A 7,767-nucleotide genomic window follows, 5' to 3' on the forward strand; every position below is an offset into this window, starting at 1 on the left:
AGGTGCACCGAATGGGAAACCACTATTTACAGGTTCCTACCAATTCCTTTGAAGCAGAAATCATTTCTTGCCAGCTAGAGCTGCCAACAAGTGATTGCTTTGAGGGTTGCCCACTACTTTGGGGTATCAAAATGATAATTGGCATCAGTAAACCAGGTACTTAAGTTCAAGGTATCCACTATTTTAGTCCAGAGACCCAGAGGTGACAGGAACCAAACTACCTTTGCAAAAGGGAAGGAAAGAAGAAGGTGACGCAGGTCTTCATCAAGTCCACATTTGGGACAAACTCTGTCCACCTGTATGTGGCATTGCTTGAGAACCATGTCAACCTCTATAGCTTTCCACCAAATCCACCAAATGAAACATCTAATTTTGGGAGGAATATTCAGGTTCCATATTTTCTTCAAAGAAGCTTCAAGCACCTGAGGAGTAAAAGTATTTGAGCCATTTATTTCATTTAACACACAAGCTATTCGGTATCCCGATTTCACTGAGTAGTTACCATCTTTAGTGAACTCCCAAATAATTTTATCTTCTTCTTCTTCAAAACTCAGAGGGATGGTCGAAATACTTATAGCTTCCTCGGGGGAGAAAAGTTGGGCTAGAAGGTTTATGTTCCATCGATGGGGGTTACTAAGAATCAGATCTCTTACTTTGGTGATCTCATTGTCTGGGGTCTAGGGGAGTGGATTTTGAAACTAGGAGAGTGAGGGAGCCAAGGATCTTCCCAGATAAGGATATCAGAGCCTGACCCTACTCGCCAATAGCTTCCTTTTATAACCATCTCTATACCATACACAATACTCCGCTAGAGCCAAGACATCTTCCGCGGGCTATTCACTGCCAACGGAGAGGGGCCACTATGATATGGTGATGGAGAAGCCTCCCCCATAACGAGTTTCCACTATTTATGAATCTCCACGCCAATTTTCCAAGAAGAGCCCAATTAAATAGCTTAATATTCCTGAAACCCAAACCACCTCTTGATTTGACTAAACACAACTTGGACCAGGTGAGCTAGTGCAGTTTTTTCTCATCATTCTTCTGGCCTCAAAAAAAGTTTGCAAACATTTTGTTTATTTTGTCACATAAGGTTGTAGGAATTTTGAAATGGCTCATGTAGTAAATGGGAGAAGTTGTAACTACTGATTTGATCAGCACTTCTCTACTAGCATGTGACAACAACTTTTGCTTCCAACCTTGGATATTTTCTTTTGGTCTATTTACCACGTCACTAAGCACTTCTTATTTTGACCAATAAGGGTAGGCAGCCCCAAGTATTTAGCTTGCATCTTTTTCTCCTTCATTCTCAACAAGAGGTAGGTAAACCTGTTCATGGGTCGGGTAGCCCGACAGGCCGGCCCAGCTCGACCCGATCTAAGTCAGGCTTGAACATGATTTCAGGCCTATGGTCTCGGGCTCAGGCTCGGGCCTAAAATATTGGGTCCAACTTTTTTACGGGCCGGGTTTGGGCTTTCTCAAAAAATCCCGGCCCAAGCCCGAGCTTGACTTGATAATGTATATATTAATAAAAATATATTTTATATAATAAAAAAGCATATATAATATAATTTTCTTCTCTTTATTCAAGTAATAATGAGACTTTTCATTATTTTTTTTAGGTTTTGAGGTCTTTTAGTATAAATAAATAGCTTGTAATTGAATTAAAAAGGAAAAAAAAATCTTTTTTTCCAAATTTCTAACTGAGCTTCGGACTTTATATAAGGGTCGGGCTTGGGATCAAAACCTAGGCCCAATGGTCGGGCTCAGGCTTGAACATATTCTGTTAATGTAGAAGCAAAGCCCGGTCTAACTCGGCCTATGAACAAGTCTAGCGGTAGGTCATCCTATAGAATTTTTGAGTAGTGTTTCGATTGAAATAAATTTCCGACTAGTTATAGTTGATCGATTGGCTAGAGGTATTGCAAAAGTTTTGGAGGATGGTTTGGATTTCACCTGCATTCCTCAGATCTTCTTTAGCAAACAAGATGCATGAAGGAAGGTGAAATCCATCATACGGATGGTCGAAACATGCTAGATGGTTGGGCAAATTTTCAAAAAATTTCTTTTTGCCTTATGGGAATCGCATTCCCTAGATTTAGAAAAATTGCATTTTCCAGTGATCGTTCTTGCACCGAAACCAGATCGGATTTAAACCAAAAGGAGGGAGATGTATACCTGATATGGAATCCACAGATGTTGCTCCCAAAGTGGTAGTTCATGCCCAAATCAAAGCCTAAAACCAACTTCCACTGAAAATGGCGCAGCTTGGAGTGAAGTTGGTTCATCAATGTAGTTTCAGCAAAACTGCAATCCAATTGTATGGATCGAACAAGGGAGGTGACCATGGTTTTTCTCTACAATTTTCTTGTAAAATTCAGAGAAGGATTTGATCAAAATCAGTCCAAGAAAGTGGAGATCGAATTAGGGTTTCTGGGCGGCAAGAGCAGAGAGAGAGAGAGAACTGATAGCAGGGTTATCTGGAGCAGTTCAATCTCCTCTTTGCTTAATCCTTAAGGAACACCTCTCCTAGTCGAATTAGGAGGTTTGTAATCCAAATCTTTATTTGGATATGGACTCTATCTTAAGATAGGTCTTATCCTCTTGTGAGAATGGATGCTCCAAACCCATATTCGCCCAAGTCACATGACAATTTTAAGCAGTCATGTGACCACTTGATTAATCTCATTAATCACGGGATTTAGGCCCATTAAGCAAGTGGTTTACGTCCTAAGATAGTTGCTGGCCCATTTAGGTCTAATTTGTATGGCGTGGGATCCCAACAATGACCTCACATATGCGTACATGGGTTCGGCCCAACTTCTGTGAGAAGGCTTGGCCGAATTCATTGCCAAATGCAGTGAACCTCGAGTCCATCAGTATAGGCTCTTAATGGGCCCAACATTTACAGTTAAATGATCCCTGAGTCTAGCCATCCTATGAAGGTTCAAGGATAATCGACTTAAGTAAGATATAACCCATTAGGTAAACAACCTTTAATGGTCTCTTACACTTAACCTCTCAGCCCATAGTGATCAAACACTGCTTGACAGGGAAGGGCCTCTCCCTTGACTACAAGGTGTAGTGTTGCACTCTCTGCTCGGATGGGTCCCTGGAATTAAAACCTTTTGCAAATATTTTTCTTAAAAACATAATATATATATATATTATCATATAAATATATTTTGCAAAACAAATCTAAAACATGGTTGAAATAGACTGTTGGAGTTTTGGTTTCTAATCAGAGAGAGTGCAGTCCCGATCATTCACTTTGTCCGGTAAAGGGGCTGATTCTATCACTATGATCATCCACTTGAGTAAATTCTTAAATTGCCCCAACATACCCAGGTTTTGACCCCCAAAAGATCTCATTGATTGGCATATCAAAGACAGCTTGATCCGACACCCAGTGTAGTACCATAATCAAGTCTAGGGGCTTGGTGTAACTTTTCAGTTTTGCCCATCGGTCTCTAAGGTCTAGGGCGTAACTGAAAAATGGTCCGAGTTTAGTGAGACAAACTGTTCCAACATTTTTGGAAGCACATTAGTGTCAGCCTTGGCAGGATAAACTCCCCAAGTCTATCCAACGACTGAGAACATTCTAAATTAACACGAGTCTCATAAGTGTCCAGTTTAAGGGGTAATTGTACAGAAACACACTAATGATAACATGAAACAATTATGTACTTTTATTCATTTACAACAAATATATCTTTACATAAATCTGATTGGAGCTAAAGGCATACACTGTCTAACAATGCAATCGTCCGCGTAAAACAGATGAGAGACCGGTGGGATACCTCTCTTAATGTAGAGTGACTCTATCCTCTGCTCTGCCACGGCTCTATGGAAAGCATAAGATAGCACTTGAGTTGCAATTATGAACATATAGGGTGAGAGTGGGTCCCCTTGTCGGATTTCCCTCTACGGCTTCACCCTTCCATGTTGAACCCCATTCAGGTTGAAAGTGAAAGTAATAGAAGAGAGACAATTGAAGATCAAGTTTAACCAGTGCTGATTGAACCCCATCTTGCAGAGAGTTTCTATGACAAAAATTCCAGTCGAGCCAATCATAGGCTTTGTTTAGGTCAATCTTGACAGCCATGTAAAAAACTTTTCCTTTCCCTTTTGATTTTAGGAAATTATACGCCTCATGAGCAATCGCCACATTATCTGAAATCAATCTATCTTTTACAAAAGCGCACTGGTTGTCATCTACCAACTTTGGGAGCAGCTGTTTCAATCAATTATCCAGACATTTTACAAAAATTCTGTAAGTAACATTGGTCAGACTAATTGGTCTACAGAGATTGAGTTGCATTGACCGAGTCATTTTTGAAAATCTACTTATGACAGCTTTACTAGAAAATTGATTTTTTTGAATTTGAGCCAATTCAATTATCCAGAGTCATTTTTGAAAATTATTGCCTCCAGCAAGATAGCAAACATTGCCTTGGTCAAAAGGCAGATTCTCAACAAAATCATTAGCCAAGTCCATGCTTTAGGAATAACTTTAATAAACACTTTCGAGGAGGTTGTGGTATGGGTGATCATGGGCCGGGCTGAGCTTTGCACATGGGTTGTAGCTTGGGCCAAGACCCAACCCAACCTGGGTTAAAATTTATTTTTATACATTATATAATAAAAAATACTATAGAAAATGTGAATTATATGTGTCATATAATAACATTAATATATAAAAGATAGGGTATAACATAGAAAAACATATATAAATATGTAAAGATATTACATACATTAATATATATGCAGGCTAGGCCAGAAGTATTAGGCCCAATCCTAGAATTTTTGGACCAAATTTTGCGGGATGGGCTGAAAATTCTCACCCCTAGGTTCCTTGTTGAGCCAAAAATTAAGTGTTCCTTTGGAATTGTTGTCTTGAAACCATTCCGGTTAAACATGATATTCACTCGTCCGTTTTGTTTAATGTCATACCCATTGTTAAATTAGCGGTACTTAATATTATTTTTTACTACTTCTACCCATGTCCTTTTTAATTTGTCTACCCCTTGTTCTTTTAGTCCCTTTGAAATTGTAGTAAATCACTTCTTCTTATAGGTGTTGTTGATGGTCTTATATACATATGACTAAGCCATTTTAGTCTACTTTCTCTCCTATTTAAGTCACTCCAAAGTTCTTACAAATGACTTCATTTTTTTTTATCTTATCTATTTTGGTTTTTCACTCATCCATTTTGGCATACACATTTATGCTACACTCTTTTTTTGTAGAAATTTCTTTTCAATCGAAGTAGTATTTGCTTATCACATAAAATTCTAGATGCGCTCCTTCCATTTTGTCCATCATGCTCTAATCTATGGGCAACATCCTCCCCAATATATCCCTTGTTATGAATTATTGAATGAAAGCTCTGAAAAGGATCACATTGAGTTATTTCTTGGTTTTCAATCATAAGTCTACCCTAATTTGCATTTACATTATTATTAAACTTGCATGCCATATGTTCTGATTTTGTCCTAATTTAAAACCTCTTATTTGTAAGGCATGTCCACAAGTTTAATTTTGCATTTAATCTTTAGTTAGTTTTAGCAATTAAATTAAAACAAATGTTCATGAGAGTTTGGCAGTAGTTTTAGTGCCAGTTGCTAATAACCTGATGCAATCCTTCTCTTTTATCTGGGCTTAGGCAAGACAAAGAGAACTTCACTAAAACCAATACAAAATACGTAAATTCATCCCAACATGAAAATCCCAATAACTCCTACGAATAAGTCGTACAATGAGGACTTAGATATCCTATGTCCAATAATATCTGCCATTATATGATCCATTTTGTTTCTTACTATATTTGTTGGGTTCATAACAACCATCCACAAGATAAAATTACAAAGTATTTGAAATGAAATAAAAATTAAGAAACTTCAATAGCAAAAAAAATAAAGAAACCCAAGCGAAGACGAATAGAAATAAGCATAACTAAGAGCATAAAGGATTTATGTAGTTTGGCCTTATTGCCTATGTCCATAGAAAATACAAAACCAATTTTCACTATGAAAGAAAATGAAAAACATTACAAGTACCTTATGGCATAAATCAACCCTTAATTCTTATACACTCATTTCCCCTTTTTTCTTTGCCCAAAGAACAAAACAAGAGAAACAATGTAGATACATTATGATTTGCAACCCAAACCAATCCTTAACCATGTACACTTATTCTCCTTTTCCTCTCTCAATCTAAAGAACCTACCCAACCCACCTATTGGGTTGTGTTTTTTAAGTCTCAAGTCAATAGTGGGCCAGTTAACCCATAAATTGTCACTTAGCAGATTGGGGAGGTTGGATCATGGATAACCAATTAGTGATTTTCATTTTTCTATATTCACTTTGCTAAAGAGCTCTAAAACTAGGGTTTTTCAGCAAACTATTTGTTTGATCCCCTCTTTCTCTCTTCCCAAAACTAGGGTTTGTTAACAAATTGTTTGTCATTCATTTCTCTCTAATCCGAGGTAACGTGTGATTCTTGGTTCATCTGGTACGAAGCACACCGCTAGAGCTTTATTACTAGGTATTGTTGTCTTTGCACCTCAACAAGTGCCCCATTAATCCTCTGTCTGCGTAGGAAAAAAGAGAAATTATTTTGTAATTTCTGTTACTTTCTATAATTTTGGCGTGTTCTATGTTTTTTGCAATTTATGTTACTTTTTCTTTAATTTATGATTTTTCCATACTTTTTGTAAATGCTATCATTTTCTTCATTTTCTCTGTTTTTTACAATTCTTAATGAATTGTAAGATTAATAGGATGGATTAGGTTGGGTTTAGGTGGATTTGGATTGAACCCAATCCATTTAATTTGATATAAATAGGCAATCAACGGGTTGGAAGGTTAGATAAATTGAATTGAAGCTTAATCCAAACCCGTCCAATTGCCACCCCTACGTGTATATGATCAACTGATTCTTGCTTCTTTGTAGAACCCAATGCCTTTTTTTTTTCTAGGCAAAAAGTATATTAATTATTTAACATTAGTACAACATCAGGTCGTTCATGTGAGCCTTGCATATTATATTTGTAGGCACTAAAAGCCAAGGTTTGAGCTAAAGCATTACTACCACTACTTATGAACCGAAACTTTACAAGGTCAAAACATCTTACCAGTGTAGGGAAAATGTTTGCATAAATTTGATCTATCCACGAGTAGTCCTTGTTGGAATCATTAAGCTTATCTACAAGCTCTTTGGCATCAGAAAAAACTGAGATTTGCTTCAATTGTAGAACCCGATGCCTTGAGAAATGATTGTTATACATCTGCTAACAAATATATCAAAAAGCTTCATTGATATCAAATTCTATTAAATAGGGTTTAACATTGATAAGGAAACAATGAAGTAACCACTGAAAGTGATTGCCAAATTCTAATAATCAAGTACCTTTTGAATCCATTTAGATTCAGTTGGAACATATTTGTCCCCTCTAATTAATTATACGGTAAATTATAAAGACCCTACTTGTACTATGGGGTTTGTGATAAAGACCCCCTGTACTTTGTTTTGCGACAAAGACCTCCCTGTATTATGACCATGAGACAAAGATCCCTTTCATTAGCTTTCATTGAAATCCATCGTTGCAATGTTTTTTAGTCCCCGTACTACCCTTGTAATAATTATTCAGACAATTGGAAAAAAAACACTGTTCATCTTCTCTGACCTCACATACAGGAACAACAACGACGATAGTTGTTGCGGCGATGGACTTCCAAAGTCCTCCCTCTCTCTCCCTCCCCCGAT

This window comes from Nelumbo nucifera, chromosome 4 (assembly GCF_055504915.1).
Source record: "Nelumbo nucifera cultivar China Antique chromosome 4, China Antique-T2T, whole genome shotgun sequence".
Taxonomy (NCBI): domain Eukaryota; kingdom Viridiplantae; phylum Streptophyta; class Magnoliopsida; order Proteales; family Nelumbonaceae; genus Nelumbo; species Nelumbo nucifera.